Raw genomic sequence first — 23,471 nt, 5'->3', positions numbered from 1 at the left:
TCATCAATCAAATTTATCTGATCGAGTCGAGTCTGAATCCATTCATCTTCATCTAAGCCTGCCTCCTTCATAATTCTTAGAGAGGGAATCTGAACTTCCACTGGTAAAACGGCTTCCATTCTGTAGACTAAAGAGAAAGGAGTTGCTCCTGTCAAAGTGCGCACTGAAGTGCGATAACCATGAAGAGCAAAGGGTAACATCTCATGCCAGTCTTTGTATGTTACTGTCATCTTTTGTATGATCTTCTTAATGTTCTTATTAGCAGCTTCTACGACGCCATTCATCTTTGGCCGGTACGGAGAAGAGTTATGGTGTTTTATTTTGAACTGCGTGCAGAGTTCAGTAATCATTTTGTTGTTCAAATTAGTACCATTATTAGTGATAACTCTTTCAGGGATGCCATACCGACAAATGAGACTATTCTTGATGAACCGTGCCACCACATTCCTGGTGACAGAAGCAAATGAGGTTGCCTCTACCCACTTCGTAAAATAATCAATAGCAACAAGAATGAAACGATGTCCATTAGAAGCAGTAGGTTTAATCTCTCCAATCATATCAATGCCCCACATCGCAAAGGGCCAAGGTGCTGTCAACACGTTCAATGGAGTAGGAGCTACATGTACTTTGTCCGTATAGATCTGGCACTTGTGACAAGTTCTGGAGTGATGGTGGCAATCAGCTTCCATGGTAGACCAATAATATCCTGATCTCAGAATCTTCTTGGCCATCGTATGTCCACTAGAATGAGTCCCAAAAATACCGTCATGTATGTCTTCCATAACCTTTTCCGCTTCCCTTTTATCCACACAGCGCAGCAAAGTCGAATCATGATTACGTTTGTATAATACTCCATTACTCAAAAAGAACTTAGCGGAGAACCTCCTCAGAAATTTTCTGTCATTGATGGATGCCCCTTCAGGGTATTCCTGAGTTTCTAGATATCTTTTTATTTCGTGGAACCAAGGTTTCTCCTCTACTTCATCAGTATTAAGTTCATAACAATATGCTGGTTCATGGATGATCATGGGAGCTTCATTGCCCCATCTGACTCTGAACATGGATGACATGGTAGCTAATGCGTCTGCCAACTGATTCTCTTCTCGTGGGATATGTTCGAATGTAATCTCTTCAAAGTATGGGATTAATGTCAACACCCGCTCTCGATAAGGGATGAGATTCGGATGTTTAGTGTCCCATTCTCCTTTGATCTGACTGATTACTAAGGCCGAGTCCCCGTACACACTCAAAAACTTGATTCTCAGGTCCATAGCAGCCTTGAGTCCCAAAATACATGCTTCATACTCAGCCATATTGTTGGTACAGTCAAAACATAGTCTAGCAGTGAAAGGCGTATGGCAACCCCTGGGAGAAATAATTATAACACCAACACCGTTGCCCAATGCATTAGAAGATCCGTCAAAAACCATAGTCCATCGGGATCCCAGCTCGGGTCCTTCATCCGGTCCAGGTCCTTCATAATCAGTAACAAGCATGACATCCTCATCTGGGAACTCAAAATTCATAGATTGGTAATCCTCAACTGCTTGATGAGCCAAATGATCAGCTAACACGCTTCCTTTGATTGCTTTCTGAGTAGTATACTGGATATCGTACTCTGTTAAAATCATCTGCCATCTTGCTATTCTTCCGGAGAGGGCAGGTTTCTCAAATATATATTTGATAGGATCCATCTTAGAAATCAATAAAGTGGTATGATTCAACATATACTGTCTTAGTCGGCGAGCAGCCCAAGCCAAAGCACAACAAGTTTTCTCGAGCAATGAGTATCTTGTTTCACAGTCGGTAAACTTTTTGCTAAGGTAGTATATGGCATGCTCTTTTCGACCAGACTCGTCATGTTGCCCCAACACACACCCCATTGAATTTTCTAACACGGTTAAATACATGATTAGAGGTCTTCCTTCAACTGGTGGCATCAGAATAGGAGGTTCTTGGAGATACTTCTTGATTTTGTCAAAAGCTTCTTGACATTCATCATTCCATATCATCTCTTGGTTTTTCCTCAGTAATTTGAAGAGGGGTTTGCAGGTAGCAGTCAAATGGGAGATAAATCGGGCAATGTAATTCAAGCGTCCCAAAAAACCTCTGACTTCTTTGTCTGTACGGGGAACTGGCATTTCTTGAATAGCTCTCACCTTAGCCGGGTCAACCTCAATTCCTTTACCACTGACAATAAAGCCCGGGAGTTTACCGGATCTTACTCCAAAGGTGCATTTGTTCGGATTCAATCTCAACTTGTACCTCTTCAACCTCTCAAACAGTTTGTATAAATGATCGAGATGTTCTTCTTCAGTATGAGATCTGGCTATCATGTCATCCACATATACCTCTATTTCATGATGGATCATATCATGGAACAAAGCCACCATAGCACGCTGGTATGTTGCCCCTGCATTTTTTAAATCGAACGGCATTACTTTGTAACAGAAAGTGCCCCATTGCGTCACGAACGTAGTTTTCTCCATGTCTTCAGGTGCCATCTTAATCTGGTTATAACCCGAGAATCCATCCATGAATGAGAATACCTTGTGTTGAGCGGTGTTATCTACCAGAACATCAATGTGCAGAAGTGGAAAGTCGTCTTTGGGACTCGCTTTATTCAAATCTCTGTAATCTACACACATTCGCACCTTACCATCCTTCTTTGGCACTGGTACCACATTAGCAACCCATTGAGGATAAGAAGTAACAGCCAGAAAACCTGCATCAAATTGTTTCATAACCTCGGCTTTGATTTTCTCAGACATTTCAGGACGCATGCGACGAACTTTTTGCTTAACAGGATGACAATCCTCCTTCATTGGCAAACGATGCACTACTATATCAGTATCCAGTCCTGGCATGTCTTCATAAGACCAAGCAAAAATCTCTATATAGTCATGTAACATCTGAATCAATCTTTCTTTGACACTGTTTTCCAAGCCTGCTCCTATTTTGACTTCTTTCTTGTCTACTTCAGTACCCAGATTTATAGTTTCAATTGATTCCCCATGCGGTTGTATAGTCCTTTCTTCTTGCAGTAACAGTCTGGCAAGCTCTCCAGGTACCTCACAATCTTCCTCACTTCCATCCTCGGCTTGGTAGATCGGATTTTCAAAGTCATAATGAACAGTAGCAGAATTATTATCAACATGATCCAGAGTGGATATGGATCTACAGTTTGTTACGTGAGTGTGTGTAAGAAAACATAGCTTGTTTGAAAGATGACAGGAAAGATAAAGAGCGCAATATTTGAATGCAAAAAGTCCATTGATTTATTGAATGTGAATATGCTTATGAAAATGACAAGACCCTTAACAAATTAGCTATTTGTGCCCCGGGTATAGGCACAATGCTTTAAGAAGTTCAAAAAATTAAAAATTTGCAACACTAAAATAGCAATAACAATTACTCCTGACTAAAGGAAATCGAGATAGTGTCTTCAGCCTTCCAATTATTGAGTCCGTCACCGATTGTTGGGAAAATCCAGCTATCCAAGTCGCAATCGCTATCAGCATCTTCTACAACATTAATCTGATTTTTGACTGCCTTTTCAGAGCTAAATCCCAGGCCAAATCTATCAGACTTGTATGGTACATCGATCAGGTGACCCCAGACAATACGACCACCATCTTCAACCACGGCTTGAGCATCTTTCAGAGAAATCATAGCAGGAGGAGCACGAATAACCTTGGGCACACGGGAAGTTGGCTTAAGGACAGGACTAGTCGGAGGAACTACTTCAAATGACTGAGAAGGAGTCTCAACGAATTCACCATCCATCTCGACGTATCTGAAGGTATGCACACTACTGACCATATACTCTTCTTCTCTACACACAGTGACAATCTTACCCTCTATTGGATACCTCAGCTTTTGATGGAGAGACGAAGCTACGGCACTTGCCCCATGAATCCAAGGGCGTCCCAGCAAGCAGGAATAGGCAGGACGAATGTTCATTACGTGAAAGGTAGTGTTGAAGACTTGAGGTCCTATCTTGATAGGGAGAACCACTTCACCATGGACAACACTCTTCGCACCATCGTAAGCACGCACTACAACGTCACTAGGCTTCAGTTTAATGCTTTTACAGTCAAGCTTACCGAGTACAGCTTTCGGTAGCACATTCAAAGAAGAGCCATTATCGATCAACACGTGAGCCAAGGTGATCCCCTTACACTCAATGGAGATATGCAGAGCTTTATTGTGATTCTTTTCTGCTGGTGTCAGGTCAGCATCGGAAAAACCTAGGCCATTGTCGACAGTCAGGTTAGCAACATAGTTTTCGAACTGATCGACAGATGTCTCCTGAGGTACATGAGCGGTCTTCAAGAATTTTATCAGTGCATTGGCATGAGACTCAGAAGATAACATCGAAATTTTAGACGGAGCATGCCCCAGCTGTTCTACCACATCAAAATCACTCTTGCGGATGATTTTCAGCATTTCTTCCATTTCCTGCTTGGCAACATCTTCGGTAGTAACTTCGACTGGTGTCCTTGACTGAGAAGGATTGATTACTGGTTCCTTTCCTCGAGTTTCAGGGATGGGAGGAGAGATTTCTGGAGAAAAGATCCTTCCGCTTCGAGTAATTTTACTAGTCCCAACAATGTCAACGTCATTAGTAGAATTATCATCTTGCTTCACGCCATGGATGTAAACATCACCTCCATAATTCCACGGAATGGCTTTGCTTGAGGAATACGGTATTGGGCCAGGTGCAGTAATAATTAGGGGAGCTACCTTGGGCTCAGCAGTAATCTTCACAGGCACTCTAGTAGCGGTAATCTTCACCGGAACTTTGGACCTAGCGATCACAGATATTTCTTCAACAGGGTTTTCCACTTTAGGAATCTTTTCAAAGAGAATTGTACGATCATCCATCAGCTGTTGAATACCATTCTTCAACTTCAAACAATCATTGGGTCGGAGTATACAAAGATCACAATTTTCAGCACAACCTGGAAATAAACCAGCTTGCAACAAATTCTTCTTGATGGTCAGGAGAGGAGATGCTAAGTCAGCTACATTAGAAATGTGAGAATTGTCATTCATAGCATTAACAGTCTTATCATGATTAGGCATAGGAGCAGTGATGACATTAGGAGTCTCTGGAGGATCAAATTCAATTTCTCCAGCGTCAATCATATCCTGAATCTTATTCTTCAACAACCAACAATCGTTTGTATCATGCCCGGGGCTATCGGAGTGATATGCACACCTGGCATTTGGATTATAACGAGGAGAAGTAGTGTTGGGATTTGCAGGAGGATCCCTAAGGGTAATCAAATTTGCTTTTAGCATACCCTGCAGTGCTTGTGCTAAAGTCATATTGATCTTGGTAAACTGCCTTCTTGGCCTGTCTTGTCTGTGCTGGAAGTTTTGAGATGGCGGTGCTGCAATCGTCACTGCTCCAACCGCATGGTCACGATTTTTCTTGTTATGACCCCTTTGACCATACACAGCATTTGATTCGTTCCTCCCCTGATAGGACTTTTTGGTGCTTGCAGAGGTAGCCACCTGTATCTTTCCACTTCGAATGCCACTTTCAACACGTTCACCTGTTAATATAAGTTCAGTGAAACCCGATGATGAACTTCCCAATAGATGGCTGTAGAATGGGCCAGTCAGTGTACCCATGAACATGTCCACTAATTCTCGATCGGTCATAGGGGGTTTGACTCTGCCAGCCAAATCTCTCCATTTTTGAGCATATTCTTTGAAGCTTTCTTTAGATCCCATAGTCATACTCTGCAATTGTAGCCGAGTAGGCGCCAATTCAGAATTATACTGGTAGTGCTTGTAGAAAGTTGTCGCTAAATCAGTCCAGGTGCGGATGTTAGAGCTCTCGAGCTGGTAGTACCACTCTAACTGTGTGCCAGACAGACTCTCTTGGAAGAAATGGATCCATAGCTTCCTATCAGTGGTATACGGCTGAATCTTTCTCACATAAGCTCTCAGATGCATCTGAGGACAAGACGCACCATCATACTTAGTGAAAGCGGGGACCTTGAATTTGCGGGGAATGACCATATCAGAGACCAGTCCCAAGCTTTCGAAATCCAGACCGGGCGCCTTCTGACCCTCCATAGCTAGCATACGTTCTTCCAGCAACTTATACTTATCATCTTTTGGAGAGTACTGTTCATTTTCATAATCTTCGTCGTCGTCCTCAGGGTTGAAGGGATCAACATTCTCCTCTTCCGAATCATTTTCTGTCTCCTCTTCTTGATCTTTCGGAATTCTAATCTTGACTCCTGCGGCCTGTCCTTTAAGCCTTCTTCCCGGGTTGATGTAACTCACAGCTTTCTTGTCTTTCTTCTGCTCGAGCAAGAGAGCCTTCAGTTCCTCCTGCCCCTTGGATAAGCTCAAGAGTCATCTCCTGGAATTGAGCATTTTGAGCCTGGAGATCTTTGACAGTTTGTTCGAGAGCCATTTTTCTGTTTAGAAGGAAGACCGTGAGAACCTTGATCTTTTAGAATACCTGTTATGCAATGTTATGTTATGTTATGCAATGTATGAAATGTTTTCAAGGACTTTTGGAATTTAACTTTGCATAAACTGCCAAAAAGAGGGAAACTTTTATTAATAATTTCTTTAATCAATGTTCATTACAAAAAGGAAATAATAAAAATACAATGAAAGCTCAAGTCTCCCAGGGACGGCTTCTTTTTGGGCGGAGATATGCATTGAGTCTTCGTTCCTCATTAAGCTGGCTGGTGAGCTCTAATACTTTCTTCCTTTCTGCACCGAACTGAGTTTCAAAAGTATCCCTTTCCTCTCTCAACTGGATCCAGGATTTCTTCAATTCTTCAACATTGGTAGGCATATCTGGATAAGGAATGATCTGAGGAGTACCTCCTTCAACTCCTGGTTCAACAATCAGCGGTCCGACTGCAAGATATGGCATGACAAGTTCACGAGCTCTTGCGCGTACCCATCTGAGATAAGGTTCCATAGGAATAGAGTTTTTCTGTCCTAAAGTACTTCTTTTCACCATGCCCCAAGCTCGTACAAACCTTTGACGGAGACCTTGAGAGTCGTTGTCATAGTCAAACACAGTGCCTTGAATAATTACTTCATGTGGACCATCTCTTCGAGCATAACCGAATTGACGCAGGGCTAAAGCTGGGTTATAAGTGATACCTCCTCTTATCCCCAGGAGGGGTACGTTAGAGAATTCTCCACAACGGTCAATGATGATAACATTTTCTTTGAGTTGGGGACACCAATGGATGTCTGAATGGGAGAGCGACATTATCCTTTGAGACCATTTCAAATTTTGCTCATTCTTCAAGACTGATTGAGGAAGGTGCGAAATAAACCACCTAGATAATAAAGGTATGCAGCACATGAGAGTCCCTTGCCTTTTCACCGTACGGGTGTGAAGGGAATGCAAAATGTCTCCAAGCAAGGTAGGCACAGGGTTATGAGTGAGAAATATCTTAATAGCGTTCATGTCTATGAATTGGTCCGGATTAGGAAATAACACCAAACCATAGATTAGTAATGCTAGGACATCTTCGAAAGCATGGACATCCCTAACTTTTAAGAATTCTCGGGCCTTATTTATCAGAAATTTGGCAAGTAAACCCTTACCTCCACTTCTTGTTACCCAATTAGTTTCAATGTCGGACTTTGTCATGTGTAAAGCCGCGGCAACTTCTTCAGACTTCGGAACCTTTTCTAAACCACTAAAAGGTGTTTGATCAAGGATAGGTATCCCAAGCAGCCTGGAGAATTCTTCTAATGTGGGCACCAACTGATAATCTGGGAAGGTGAAGCAATGATGTTTAGGATCGAAGAACTGGAATAGAACTCTCATCATATCTTCTTTGAAACCGGCGGTAACTAAATTGAGGAGAGAACCATGTTTCTTGATGAACTGAGCGTGATCGGAAAATTCTGACACTAAATCCCTGAGTTGAGGAGAGGTCACTACGAAATTAATCCAGATAGCCTTCCTGGAAGCCATAGCCCTGTTACGGAGCAAAGTTAAATCCCTAAGTCCTTGAAATGGTTAGTACAATGCCAGGATGTTATGACATTATGATGTCATGATGTTATGATGTTATGATGTTAAGTAAATAATAAGCACTAACAAGTCACACAACAATCATTCCTAAGTTTTAAGGCTTGCATGAGTTTCATAGGTAAGTACCCTCCCCACTGAAGTTTGGTTGGTTCAACCTGTCCTAGAATAGTAACCGGGTTCTAAAAGGATCTCCAATCATTGACCTTCCTTTAAGTCCACTTCAGTGCAACACCAAGTGGTTGACCAAAGCTTCCCTAAAGTCCAATCTCAAAGAGTGTAGTATCGAGTCTCAACCAACCCCAGTCGGAACCGAAGTCAGTTATCTCACTACTTTCTAATGGCCAGGATGAGTCAATTAGGGTCCTAAAGGTCTGGTTAATGCTTTGATGACACCACGCAGACGCCAAATTTTTCCTCAAGTAAACATGAGGAACATCAGGGCATCCAAAGTGTCACATTAACCGTAGCCATCATTTTAACCATTCCAGTATACGCCGGATAGTCGCGATGATCTCTTGCTACTTACCTAAGGTACACTAGATCCGGGTGTAGGATCTTTCACTCAAGCGTAAAGTACCCAAGCAATCCCTTAAAAGTAAATCGGACAATTCAAATAAGTGATCTTGTTTTTTTTTTTAAGGCAACCTCTCTTTTTTAAGTTATTCCCCAGCAGAGTCGCCAGTTCTGTCATACGGTGAACTGACTTTGTCTGTTTTGCTTTGGAAAGCAAATGTCGCGGATAGCAAGAGTCGCCACCGACTTTTCTTTTATCCAATAAGGAAAGGCGGAAAAGAACAGGAAAGACCTTAATTAGATTTTGGGTTCGGGAGGTACATTATACAAAGGGAAGGTGTTAGCACCCTTTGTATCCATGGTTATCCATGGGCTCTTAATTGCTGGATCACTTATGTTTTTCTTGTCTGAAAAAAGTGTTTGTGAATTGCTTAGAAAATGTTTTGAAAAGAGAGTTTAACTTTGTAATGATTCTTGTACGAATGTATACAAAGCATTCATCTCGTTTAATTTTGAAAGCTGTTTAGGAAAATATAACTTGGCAATGATTCTAGTATGAATGTATACCAAGTGGTGATTTTCTAGTAGATGTTTTGCAAAGTGTGATATATGAAAAGTATTTTAAGTTGTGATTCAGCATTTAAGAGTTATACCTACCCAGGGTCTTTATGGGCATTTCCTATCCTTATGAGGGTAAAACTGTCCTTACTATTGAGAAGTAAGTAGTTTTATCCTTTGGATGTGAGGGACATCGTAGGGTCATCGATCGGTCATTGAAGGCAACATTTGTAAGGATACCTTAGCATTCGAAGGGACGATCATCATTTAACCGTAGGCTACAACGACGGGTCATCGAGGGACAAAATCATATATTCACAGGCAACATCCGAGGGACTATGATTTATTTTATAGGGACATGATGATTTAATCGAAGGGTCTTTGCTAAGTGTATTCCCACATTCGCGGGACATGACCGTAATACCGTAATACCGTAAGGCAACAAAGAGAGGGCCAAGATCACATATTCAAAGGCAATATTTTGTAATCAATTAGGCAATTAGGATGAATCTCCATATTATAATCAATTAGGTAATTAGGATGAATCTCCAAAAACATTTGTAATCAGTTAGGTAATTAGGATGAATCTCCAAAAACATTTGTAATCAGTTAGGTAATTAGGATGAATCTCCACAAGGGTATCCCACAAATAAAGTGGAATACCTAGCAAGCTACCTTTTCCGGGAGTATGTGAGTCCTTTCAAAATTCAGCAAATAGGTCAGAATACCAAACGGTGTGCAATCAAGAGTTGCACCAAACAAAGGAATCACAACAGTAATAGTGTCAGGTAAACAAGGCATGGTTATAATAAAACATGCCAGAGGAGCAAAGCCCAAACCCTATGGCATCCCTTACGGAAATTACATGGTTAAACATTCAAGATATTATTTTTGCACATTCAGATATACTTAAACCCACATGCAAAGCCTAAGATACGTTTAGAAATCATGTCACATGTAAATTGGGAACATAAAACGGTGGTGGTAATGCAAACCTGTTTGCAATTGAATTGCAACGTTGAATTGGCAGATCACTCTTAGAGTTGGTGTCGGATTGAGTTGGGCGGAGGTAACCTTTGTGCAGATGAGTTGCCCTCAGGGTTTCCTTTAGGGTTGCTCTGAATTCTCTTGGTTAGCCTCCAGGGTTTGCTCGGTTGCTTCTGTTAGGGTTTCCTTGCTAGGGTTGTTGTCCGTCTCTTCTATGTCCTTTTTTTCTGAATGAGGTCTTGGTATTTATAATAGTTTTTTTGTGACCTAATGGGCTCAGAATGAAGCCCAAAATTAACGGGCAAATTTTGGGGTATAATTCCTTGATCTTCATGTAGTCTGGAAGACCTGTCATGTTACTTTGGCAGGCACCTGTCTGAAGCCCTCCTTAAGAGGCAATGCTTGTGTTTGTTTAATTTTGTGCCAAGCAGGTAAAGACCTCTTAAGAGGCAATTGGCAGATAAAAGGGATGTGCAATCCATCCCCTGCTATTCAGTTGTGTCAGTCACTTTGCTCACACACCCTGTGTTGATGCATTGTGAATAAGAACCCAAGATCTTGTTGTGTCAGTCATGTGGAGAAGAGTTCCTTCATTCTGAACTCCCATACTTTCTATTTGATTCGAGCTCTCCCAGGCCAGGGATAGGAGCTATGAGGCATAACCCTCATCTCCATTTCATCTGCTTCACCCTAACTCTCAATGTTAGGGTTAAGAGCTAAAAACACCCCATTCCAGTTGGCTTGTTTCTACAACCTAGCCTTGTATGAGCCAATTGTTTGCATATAGTGTGTGTGCTTGCTTTATTGTGCTTGTGTTTGCTTTTGTGCTGCTTAGGCTAGCTTGCTTCCTGTGCAAGTTAGGATAGAGACCTCAACATAGGGATCGTATGCATGACAACTTCTAGGCTCGAGTCGTAGTCTCCCTAGTAGCTTGTTATCTCCCTTGTCTCTGGTTAGGTTAGAAGTTCTTTCCCTGTTAGGGGGAACTACGTCGCCCTGATCCTCATACCAGATGAGGTACGTAGGCAGGAGATCGTGCGAGACCTCTCCGGGAGCCCTTTTTCTTTTTTAACCCTTTGTGTTGTGTTGGAGTCCGACATAAGTCCAGCGATTGGCAGTTGGTTTCCTGTGTTTGCTTCTTTGTTTGGAGTCTGACGTAAGCCCAGCGATTGGCAGTTGGTTTCCTGTGTGTGTTTTGTTGGTTCGGAGTCTGATGTAAGTCCAGCGATTGGCATTCAGTTTCCTTGTTTGCCTGTTTGTGTGGAGTCTGACGTAAGTCCAGCGATTGGCAGTCGGTTTTCTGTTTGTGTTTTGTTTGGCGTGCGTTAGCCGAGCTACGAGTGCTCTGATTCCTCTCTGGTCAGAGAAGATACGTATGCATAGGATGCGACATCCTAGCGAGCACGTTTCCCCTATCCCCGAACTACGTCGACTTTGATGTCTGTGTCTGACAGACTACGTAGGCCCAGGATGCGATATCCTGCCGAGTTACCTTCCTCCGTCTTTCACCTGTTTCATTTCAGTGTGTGTGCATTCTTTGAGCAGTGTTTAGCAACCTTTCTTCTATTCTTTTGAGCGTGGATCCCGTCGAGTACGACGGACGTGAGGGGGTGCTAATACCTTCCCCTTGCGTAACCGACTCCCGATCCTTGCAATCTCCGGTCGTAAGACCATTTCCTTTCCAGGTTTACTTCGAGGGTTTCCTTTCCCTCCTTTGGGATAAATAACGCATGGTGGCGGCTCTGTTTGTTTGTTTTCCCGCCGGTTGTTTTTCGCGGATGCGACAGCTGGCGACTCTGTTGGGGAATTAGAAGTTGACCTCTTGCTAGTCCATCTTCCCTAAGCGAGTCTCTCCTAGCGCTCTCTAGGATAGTTTAGGTTACTTGTGCTGCTCTATTTATTGCATTTACGATCATTATATTTTGTATATATTTGCATATATGTTCGCATGCATCATATTATCATTGTGCTGTCTTCTGTATAGATGGTTTCTCTGATTTGGGGTGGGTGTTCTGAGTGGGGCTAAAACCCAGGCCCGAGTATACCCCTAGGATTAGTGTGGTCTCACGTTTCCTCACATGTTGGATCAGCATGTTGTTGCGACGTGACATACCACAAGCCGGACGAGGTTCTTCTGAGTGAGCTCTTCCCTAGTGGGGTATTCCACTTTGGTTGGGTTATCTCTTTAGGGCTGTTGACTTCGGTGACCGTGCTTTCCCGGATCTTTGGTTTAGACGATCTTAAGAGAGCTGCAACAGCACACCCGAAAGGGCAAACCCGTTGAGTATCTTTGCCCGATTGTCGAGACCATTATCCGCCTTAGGATGACCTGATTAGAATTCACCTGTGAGGGGAGGGTTGATTTTTACAGATGCATGTTCTGATGGTGACTAATGATTCAGCCGTTGGTCAGAGTCTTATTTATAAGTTGGATTTATGGATATTTATTTCTGAGACGCCGGAATGCTGTCCGCGGTATTTATCAGTGGGAATCCGTTTATTTCAGGATTCCCTGGGCTGGTTCAGAGGATCTGGTGGTTATTTGTTCAGAGGACTTTCTGGTGATGATGGTGATGTATTCTCCGGTTCCGTTTATTTCGGAACTCCCGAGTTGGATTTATGGTTGCTCAGTACCTCAGATGGTTGAGATCAATTCAGAAACCGGAATCCAGTATAAGGGTTATTCAGATGACTTGGAGGATGGCACAGTGCATTGCATTCATGCATCAGCATCATTCACATTTTGCATTTATCTGCATCTAACTCATGTTTATCCATATGTAGGGGACATTCTTGATCGAGATCCTGGTTGAGAGACTTCTTTGTTCCAGACATGAGGCCCGGCTTGAAAGATGACATCGTCTACAGATTCTTCAATCCAGAGATTGATGTGTTGAGGGATATGATAGCATTGATTACACCTGACCATGTGGGGTTGTTCCGTGAGTATTATGGTGGTATTCTGAAGGTGGTTTTCAGGCTTATTGATACAGATAAGAGTGCCGTCCACACTTTTCTCCAGTTTTATGACCCGGGTTTGAGATGCTTCGTTTTCCCGGATTACTTGTTGGGGCCTTTGATGGAGGACTACGCCAGCATCCTGGGTCTCCCGATCAGGGACCAGATTCCGTTCTACGTCACTAAGGAGGAACCTGATGTTGCCGAGATTTCTCGTGCTCTTTATTTGAGCCCAGAGGTGACCAAGGGGGGTTTGAAGAAGAAGGGGAAGTTGCCCGGTTTTCATCTGAGTTTCTTAGAGACTAAAGCCAAGGATCATGCTGTTGTGGGTAATTGGAGGGCCGTTTGTGCTTTGATTGCTGTGAGCATCTATGGGATCATCCTATTTCCTAATCAGAAGAACTTTGTGGACATTAATGCCATCCGGGTGTTTATGCAGAGGAATCTTATTCCTACCTTGGTTGGGGATGTTTATTACTCGATCCATAATCGGAACGAGAAGCGGCATGGGGGGTTGATCAGATGTTGTGCTCAACTGTTGCACAAGTGGTTTATGGGGTATCTGCCTTCCAGAGGTGCTTTTGTTTCTCTTGATCCTACGGTTAATTGGGCGACCAGGTTGATGGGTTTGCGGGCCAAGGACATAGCTTGGACTCACAATGGTATGGCTGGACGAAACTTCATTTATAGTTGTGGGAGCTTTCCCAATATGCCTCTTATAGGAGTTCAGGGTTGCATTAATTACAACCCGACGCTTAGGAGACAAATGGGGTTTGCTATGGAGGTTCCTCCTCTCGAGTGTGAGATTCAGGAGTCTTTCTACTTCCCAGCTGAGGGTAATCTGTCCCAGTTGAGGCAAGTGTCCGGGGCATGGTGTAACATTCAGAGGAAGGGCAAGGTTCCTTTTGGTAAGGTTAATAGCAAGTCTCTTCCTCCATTTGATGATTGGCTTAGGAAGAGGATTGAGCTCACACATCTACCATTTCCTGGAGGTGATCCTTGGTGTCCATTGATTGAGGGGCCACATTCTTCTGTCAGCATGGAAGAGTTCCTTGAGATGAAGAAAGCCAGAGATCAACTGCAAGCAGAGAAGACTGAGTTGGAGATGAGTGTTGCTAGGATTCAGATGGCTAATCAAGAAATCAAAGGGAGAATAGAAGACCAGGATAAGAGACATGCCATGGAGGTGAAGCGCTTTGAGATAGATACTGCCTATTACCGCAAGATCAGCCAAGCGTTGGAGTCGTCTACAAAGGAGCATGACCTTACCAAGGAGAAACTATCTAGGGCCTTGAGGGTTATTGAAGATGAGAAGAGGAGACAAATCCTTGTGAAGAATCAGAGAGATGCCATAGCTAAAGTGCTTGCCACAGAATGGGAAACTGAGAAAGCGAAGATTATTGCTGAGAGAGATCATTATCTTGCTGAGAGGGATCATTATTTCCGACAGATGAAGATTCACCAGAAGAAGATAGGAAGATTGTAGCAGGAGAACACCGAGCTTAGGTTCGCCGTGAAGTTTACCAGGATGGTTGATGATGCAGAGCCCTCTGGGGGCCTCCTTCAGTGTAGACTTTTGTTATCATGTGTTGGATTACCGTCAGGCCTGTTGACGGAATTCACTTGCTTGAATTTTCTTTATGATTCTGGAGAATTGTATTAGATTTGTATCAGCCTGATGTATGACTTTTGCACGTGTAGTGCACTTTTGATATACAGTGGTTATTTTCATTCAGTGATCGATCTTCGACCTTTATTTGCTTTCCTGTGCACACTCACATCACACACACATGGTTGGGGGGTATCTTTGCTAAATAATATATCTCTGATCTATATGGTGAAACCAGATGATTGATATCAGGATATTGCTGTCAAATTATTATCTGTCTCGATGAAACCAGGATCGAAAGACAGAGTGTTCCTCATATGGATAGACATTGCATTCATGCATAATCATAATAACTTGTCTTCTATTTTGCAGGTGTCAGTTTCTAACGTGCTTGATTGTTTCAGGAATCATTGCTCGCGCACGTAGAATCATTCCTTTGCACGCAACACGTCCGCACAGATATCCTACTAGACGTAACACGTCCAGGCTGATGGATCTACCCAACGCAGATTTTCTCGAGCTGAAGGAGAAAATGAACGAACTGATCAATGTCATGCAAGGGTTTGCCGTGGGGCAAAAAGCACTTGCTGATAAAGTGGAGAAGCTCGAGCGGGCTTCAGCTGCTAACAGTGGTGTCAATTTAGAGGGTGCCTCCGATCATGGCCTTGGTGGTTCTAGGGATGGAGGAGATCTCGGAAAGAAGACAACCGTTGGTGTGATGACAAATAATGGGGGTGGTTTTGGTGTTGCCGCAAGCGGTAGACCAGGTCCGATGGGCAATAACCTGAAGGACAGTTTGTTTCCTCCTTTCTTTGGGGCTGAGGAGGATAGAGAGGAAGACAGAGAAGCAGATCAGTTCTCCATGTTGAATGAACAGTTCGGGCAATACGGTGTCCAACCACCAAATAGAGAGATTCAGGTGCTGGCAGAGAAAATCAGGGCTCTTGAAAGTCATGCTACTCCGGGGGTTGTTAACATGTCAAATATGGGGCTTGTTGAGGGGATTGTGATCCCGCAAAAGTTTAAAGCGCATGCGTTTGACAAGTATAATGGGAGTTCTTGCCCGAAAACTCACCTCCAGGCTTTTGTCCGTAAGATTTCTGCCTATACAATGGACCAGAAGCTTTGGATGTACTTCTTCCAGGACAGTCTGTCTGGGGGGTCTTTGGAATGGTACACCAAGCTGAGGTCGTCTGATATCAAGAGTTGGCAAGATCTTGGAGATGCATTCTTTAAACAATACCAATTTAATGCTGATATGGCTCCTAGTCGTACCCAGCTGCAGGGTATGTCTCAGAAGCCTAATGAGGGGTTTAAAGAATATGCGCAGAGATGGAGGGAGATGGCTGCCCGAGTCCAACCTCCGTTGGTGGATAGAGAAATCTCATATCTGTTTATGGGTACCCTTCAGGGGACATTTGCAGAGAGGATGGTTGGATGCCCGATTACCAATTTTGCTGATATAGTGGTGGCCGGAGAAAGAATCGAAAGTTGGTTGAAGATGGGGAAAATCCAGGGTAGTGCTTCGTCGTCTGGATCGAAGAAGCCCTTTGGGAATGGTCAAAGAAAGAAGGAGGGTGATACTAGTGCTGTGTACGCCCAGAGGGGACAGAGTAGGGATCGTTACTACCAGCACACTGCTGCGGTAACAATTCCTGCTGACAATCAACCTGCACAACAACAACAACCACAACAGCAACGACAACCATTTCAACAGAGACCGCAGAGGGCCGGGTATCAGGTGAGAGGGCGAATGAATGATTGTCAATTTGATAGACCACCTGTAACCTACTCATTCTTATTGAAAAAGTTAAAGGACTTGGGATTGGTTCAGTTGAGGACCTTGGCTCCTTTGAGACCTGATCAGAGGCCTCCTAACTACGATGAGAACGCCAAGTGCGAATTCCACTCTGGTGCCCCTGGACACAATGTAGAAAATTGTAAAGCTTTTAAGCATGTGGTCCAGGATTTGGTGGATTCTAAGGCAATCAATTTTGCTCCATCTCCAAATGTGAATGCTAATCCCATGCCCGCGCATGGTCAAATGGGGGTGAATGCAATTTCAGAGGGTGGAAGAACAGTTGGGCTGATGAGTATAGACCAGTTGAAGACTCCGTTGGCTGAGGTCAAAAGACAATTGTTGAAGAGTGGGGTCTTCCCGGGTTGTGATGACTGTTGTGCTGCGTGCACTGTTGCTATCAATGGGTGTGTTTTCTTGAGGGAGGCTGTCCAAAAGATGATGGATGAGGGAAGCCTCAGATTTGAAAAGATTGATTCGGGGAAGGAAGATGTCTCCACCATAACCATTTACTTCGACCCGGTTGATTTGTCAACGCTGGCAGATGCGGCTCCAGTTACTATCACGGTACCTGGGCCAATTCCTTATGACAAAGATGATGCTGTACCATGGCATTATGGTGGAGAGGTTTATTGCAATGGGGAGAAGTTAGATGATCAGACTGCGGATGAAACTACCGTTTCAAAGGTGGATAATGCCGGACCCAGTGGTTTCACTCGCAGTGGAAGGTTGTTTGCACCTGACGCTTTGAGAAGTGGGGAAGGAGAAAAAGAAAAGAAAGAAAAGGCCGAGGCTTTAGCTAGGGCAAGAGGAAAGCAGGTGGTAAATGAGGGTACTCCTGTGGTGACACCGGCGCCTGGTGGGTCGGAAAGAGAACTTGATGATGAAGCTGAAGAATTTCTAAGGATCATCAAGAAGTCAGAGTACAAGTTTGTTGACCACTTGCAGCAGACTCCATCCAAGATCTCAATCTTGTCCTTGTTGTTGAGCTCCGAGGGGCATAGAGAGGCTTTATTGAAAATACTGAAGAGAGCCTATGTTCCTCAAGAGATCATAATTAATCAGTTGGAGACGGTGGTGTCAAATGTCAATGCCAACCATGGGCTGGGTTTCACCGATCTTGATTTAACCGTGGATGGGCGTAATCATAATCGGGCTTTACACATTGCTATGTTGTGTAAAGGAGCCGTGCTTTCGCACGTGTTGGTTGATACCGGCTCCTCTTTAAATGTGTTGCCAAAGAAAGCCCTGGCGAAGCTGGACTGTGAAGGGTTAATCTTGACGCCCACTGACCTGATAGTGAGAGCTTTTGACGGTTCGAAGCGGGCTGTGTTCGGGGAAGTGGAGCTCCCGGTGAAGATCGGGCCCGAGGTGTTCAAGTCGGTATTTTATGTCATGGATATTCAGCCGGCATACAGTTTCCTGTTGGGTCGACCATGGATTCATGCTGCTGGAGCAGTGACTTCGACTTTACACCAGAAGCTGAAGTACATCTGGGACGGGCAGGTCGTCACCGTTTGTGGGGAGGAGGATATCTTCGTCAGCCACCTATCGTCGTTCAAGTATGTTGAAATGGACGGTGAGATATGGGAAACGCCAAGTCAAGCATTCGAAACCGTCAAGGTGGAGAATGCTCTTTTTGCCAAAGAAGAGGAGAAGCCGTCCATTTCTTCATACAAACAGGTTGCTGAGGTGGTGAGGAATGGAGAAGCTCTAGGATGGGGAAAGATGATGGACATCGCCGCCAAGAAAGACAGATTTGGAGTGGGTTATCAACCGGGCCGAGGCTCGTCTGGACAGGGCAGAGGATGTCGTACGTCATTCACGTTCACTAGTGCTGGAATGCTGGATCCAGATCACATATGTATGGTGGGTGAAGAAGTTGACAGTGACTGCGAGATGGATCAATGGATAAAGCCATGCGTTTTGCCCGAAACGTAATGGTTCATTGTAAGGGCCACCTCATGTTTCATTTTGCAATATTTGCATCATTAATATATGGATGTTTTTCAATTAAAAGCGGTGTTCCCTGTTTTTCATTTATTTTTGCAGTTTAAAACAAAAATAAAAATGGCAATGTTTTCATTTTCCTTTTTCAATTTGTTTCGCTCCGGTTCTAAAGCAATGCATGAATCAACATTCATACAGATGCGATCTTTCTCCGGATCTCATTGATAACAATCCTGTTACACCCTCATATGACTTCGACAATCTGATCTATCATGCCAAAGAAGAAGGTGAAGAAGATTGTGAACTGCCGGAGGAATTAGCCAGGTTGTTAAAACAAGAGGAGAAGGTGATTCAGCCGCACGAGGAGTAAGTTGAGGTTGTGAATCTGGGTACCGACGAAGTCAGAAAGGAAGTGAAAGTTGGGGCTGCTTTGGAGGAAAATGTCAAGAGCAGAATGGTAGCGTTGTTGAAAGAATATGTTGATATCTTTGCCTGGTTTTATCAGGATATGCCAGGGTTGGATACCGATATCGTTGTGCATAAGCTACCGTTGAGAGCAGATTGTCCTCCAGTGAAGCAGAAGTTGCGCAGAACTCGACCTGAGATGGCCATGAAAATCAAAGAGGAGCTTCAGAAGCAGTTGGATGCTGGTTTCCTCGCTGTCACTAATTATCCGCCTTGGGTCGCGAATATTGTGTCGGTCCCGAAGAAGGATGGGAAGGTGAGAATGTGTGTGGACTACCGGGATCTGAACAGAGCTAGTCCGAAAGATGATTTCCCACTACCTCACATTGATGTGTTGGTAGATAATACAGCTCAATTCTCGGTGTTTTCCTTCATGGATGGCTTTTTTGGCTATAATCAGATCAAAATGTCGCCAGATGATATGGAGAAAACAACGTTCATCACACCGTGGGGCACTTTTTGCTATAAGGTGATGCCATTTGGTCTCAAGAACGCCGGTGCTACTTATCAGAGGTCCATGGTGACTTTGTTTCATGATATGATTCATCATGAAATCGAATGTTATGTTGATGACATGATAGCAAAGTCCCAAACAGAGGAGGGGCATTTGGTAGATCTGGCCAAGTTGTTTGACCGGCTGAGACAATTCAGACTGAGGTTGAATCCGAATAAGTGCACTTTCGGAGTGCGGTCCGGTAAATTGCTGGGGTTTATAGTAAGCGAAAGAGGAATTGAGGTTGATCCTACTAAAGTAAAAGCAATAAGAGAAATGCCTGAACCGAGAACAGAGAAAGAGGTTCGTGGTTTCTTAGGTAGATTGAACTACATTTCACGGTTCATATCTCATCTAACAGCCACGTGTGAACCAATATTCAAGTTATTGAGAAAAGATCAAACGGCCAGGTGGAATAATGATTGCCAAGCGGCATTTGAAAAAATAAAAGAGTATTTGCAGGAGCCTCCGATTCTGATGCCTCCTGTGGAGGGACGATCGTTAATCCTGTACTTGACGGTCCTCAAGGGGTCTATGGGGTGTGTATTGGGGCAGCATGACGAGTCTGGTCGAAAAGAGCATGCCATATACTACCTTAGCAAAAAGTTTACCGACTGTGAAACAAGATATTCACTGCTCGAGAAAACTTGTTGTGCTTTGGTATGGGCTGCTCGCCGACTGAGACAGTATATGCTGGTTCATACCACTTTGTTGATTTCCAAGATGGATCCGATCAAGTATATTTTCGAGAAGTCAGCATTGACCGGACGGGTTGCGAGATGGCAGATGATTTTGACTGAATATGATATTCAGTATACCTCTCAGAAAGCAATCAAGGGGAGTGTATTATCTGATTACCTCGCCCAGCAACCCATTGAGGATTATCAACCGATGAAGTTTGAGTTCCCTGATGAGGACATCATGTTTCTCAAATCGAAAGATTGTGAGGAACCGATCCCGGAGGAGGGGCCTGACCCTGAATCCGAATGGATTCTGATGTTTGATGGGGCCGTTAACGTGAATGGTAGCGGTGTTGGTGCTATTTTGGTTACGCCGAAAGGATCCCACATTCCTTTTGCTGCCCGGCTAACATTTGAGTGCACCAATAACGTGGCTGAATACGAAGCTTGCATATTGGGTATTGAAGAGGCGATTGATTTGAGGATCAAGAACCTTGTCATATATGGAGATTCAGCTTTGGTTGTGAATCAGGTTAACAAAAAATGGTATACGCATCAATCTCATTTGATTCCATACCGGGACTATACGAGGAGACTGTTGACGTTCTTCACCAAGGTGAAATTGCATCATGTGCCGAGAGAAGAGAATCCGTTGGCAGATGCTTTGGCTACTCTGGCTGCCTTGATTAAGGTGCAGTGGTGGAATCAGTTCCCAAGTGTTGAGGTGGGGCGTCTGGATAGACCGACTTATGTGTTTGCTGTTGACGCAGCGCCTGATGATGAGAAGCCGTGGTATTACGATATCAAGCGCTATTTGGAAACCCAAGAATATCCTGAGGGAGCATCCAAGAAGGACCGAGAGACTCTGAGGAGGTTGGCCATGGTGTTCTATCTGAACAAGGATGGGGTTTTATACAAGAGGAATTTTGATTGGGTCTTGCTCAGATGTGTTGATGATAAAGAAGCAAGCCAGTTGATGAAAGAGGTTCACGAGGGGTCGTTCGGTACCCATGCCAGTGGGAATGCAATGGTGAAGAAGCTGCTGAGGGCAGGTTATTATTGGATGACCATGGAGGCCCAGTGTTTCAATTTCGTGCGGAAGTGTCATAAATGCCAGATTTATGCTGACAAGGTGCACGTGCCTCCAAATCCGTTGAGTTTGATGTCGTCTCCGTGGCCGTTTGCTATGTGGGGCATTGACATGATCGGAAAAATTGAGCCTACGGCTTCGAATGGGCACCGGTTCATATTAGTAGCTATCGATTACTTCACCAAGTGGGTGGAAGCAGCCTCTTATGCCAATGTGACGAAGCAGGTCGTTGTCAGATTCCTCAAGAGAGACATCATTTGCAGATATGGGGCTCCCGAGAGAATCATTACTGATAATGGTTCTAATTTGAATAACAAGATGATGGCAGAACTGTGCCGGGAATTCAAGATCGAGCATCACAATTCTTCTCCTTATCGTCCGAAGATGAATGGGGCGGTTGAGGCAGCTAATAAGAATATTAAGAAGATTGTGTAGAAGATGGTCGTGACCTATAAGGATTGGCACAAGATGTTGCCGTTTGCATTGCATGGGTACCGAACCTCGGTGCGTACGTCTACTAGGGCAACGCCTTTCTCGTTGGTATATGGAATGGAAGCCGTGCTACCGGTTGAGGTTCAAATTCCTTCTTTGAGAGTCCGGATGGACGTGAAATTGCAAGAGGCTGAATGGGTAAGGACTCGGTACGAAGAATTGAGCCTGATTGAGGAAAAGAGGCTGGCGGCCATCTGTCATGGGCAGTTGTACCAGCAGAGAATGAAGCGCGCTTTTGACCGAAAGGTGCGACCTCGGGTATATCACATGGGAGACATGGTGTTGAAAAGGATCCTTCCTCCTCAAAACGATCGAAGGGGCAAGTGGACACCCAACTATGAAGGTCCATTCGTGGTCAAGAAGGTTTTCTCTGGCGGAGCCTTGTTGTTGACGACCATGGATGGCGAGGATTTTCCATCCCCTGTGAATGCGGACGCAGTTAAAAAATACTTCGTATAAAGAGACCCGCTGGACAAAAAGAATAAAATAGTCCAGGCAAAAATGGGCATCCCGGCGAACCAAGAAAAAATGATGAAAAGGTTCGGGCAAAAATTAGGGATAAAAAGAAAAAACTGTACACCCGGCAAGTCGAAAACCTGAAAAGGCGGCTTGGGCAAAAAAGGGTATCCCGGTGGACTGAAAACCCGAAAGGGCGGTCCAGGCAAAAGAGGGATTGAAACGAACAACTGCGTCTAGCATGATCGTTTGTGCTTGGGTTAAGACACATGGATAATCCCCGGCAGGGATCAGTCGGAACCGTCTTGTTCAGAAGGCAGAAAGCACGGAAAGTCTGAGGACATATGGGGTGTAACCGAGTTGGAACTCGATGAGATCGCGGTTTCCCATTGCCATTAGGATAGATTTTTCCTTTTGTGCACAATTACCTCTTTTCAGGAATTGCTTCCCTTGTATTGCTCAATTTTGAGCCACACTTTTTTCAATCAATAAAATGCATATTCAGTCAAATAATTTTGTTTTTATTTTCATTTCCGCTTTGATTGCAAAAACATCCATTTATTGTGATAAAGAATCTTTGTATTTTGATACATGGAGGTCCCTTCCAATGCATGCTTATAAGATTGAAAGCTTGAAATCTTATTCGGAAGGTAGAGTGACCCAAGTGTTGAAATTTTGGCACGCATGAGGCACGTTTTTATCTAACGATCTCTTTTGCAGGTGTTGTTAGATATTTTCACTCACTTGCAGGTTGTGATGTGAAGCCTTTTTGACAAGAGATCCCCGTGGAGTCCAGTCAGGTAAAAGAGGATTGAAGAATGGTGAAAAGACAACGAAAGACGTGCGGCGATCCTTGAGAATTAATCAAGAAGACTCTTCAAAGTCTGAAGACGGGAAAGTTTGTATGAATCCAGGGAGTGCGATCTCTGTGGAGTACGGAGAAGTCGAGAATACAAGGTGATGAATCAGAAAAGTCCAGACGAGTCTGGGAGCTCTCAAAAGTGGAAAGCTGATACTGGATTTAGATGTTGAATACCAGGGTTCGACGAGTCGACGGGTGTTCTGTGCCAGACTTTCCTTGTTTCCCCAAGCAGAGTTGGGATTGTTACCTCCCCAGCAGATTCAAGGTCTGTGATTTCCCTAGCAGGGTCGGGATGGTTATCTCCCCAGCATGTTTGAGATCGGTGTTTCCTCAGCAGCCAGGCCTGAAAGTTGCTATTTCCCCAGTGGAGGTGTTCGTTGCTGGTTTTTCCCCAGCATGTCAAAGATTGTTGTTTTCCCCGCAGAATGCGTTGGTGGTTTCTTCCCCAGCGAAATCCCCAAGTGGATCGGAATCAGTGGAGGTCATCCTTGGTAAGGGTGGTCCTTTCCAGCGGCAGTGCTG

Source organism: Lathyrus oleraceus, chromosome 1 (genome assembly GCF_024323335.1).
Source record: "Lathyrus oleraceus cultivar Zhongwan6 chromosome 1, CAAS_Psat_ZW6_1.0, whole genome shotgun sequence".
NCBI lineage: Eukaryota > Viridiplantae > Streptophyta > Magnoliopsida > Fabales > Fabaceae > Lathyrus > Lathyrus oleraceus.
The sequence above is the reverse complement of the archived record's forward strand: the minus strand, read 5'-3'. Positions refer to the sequence as shown.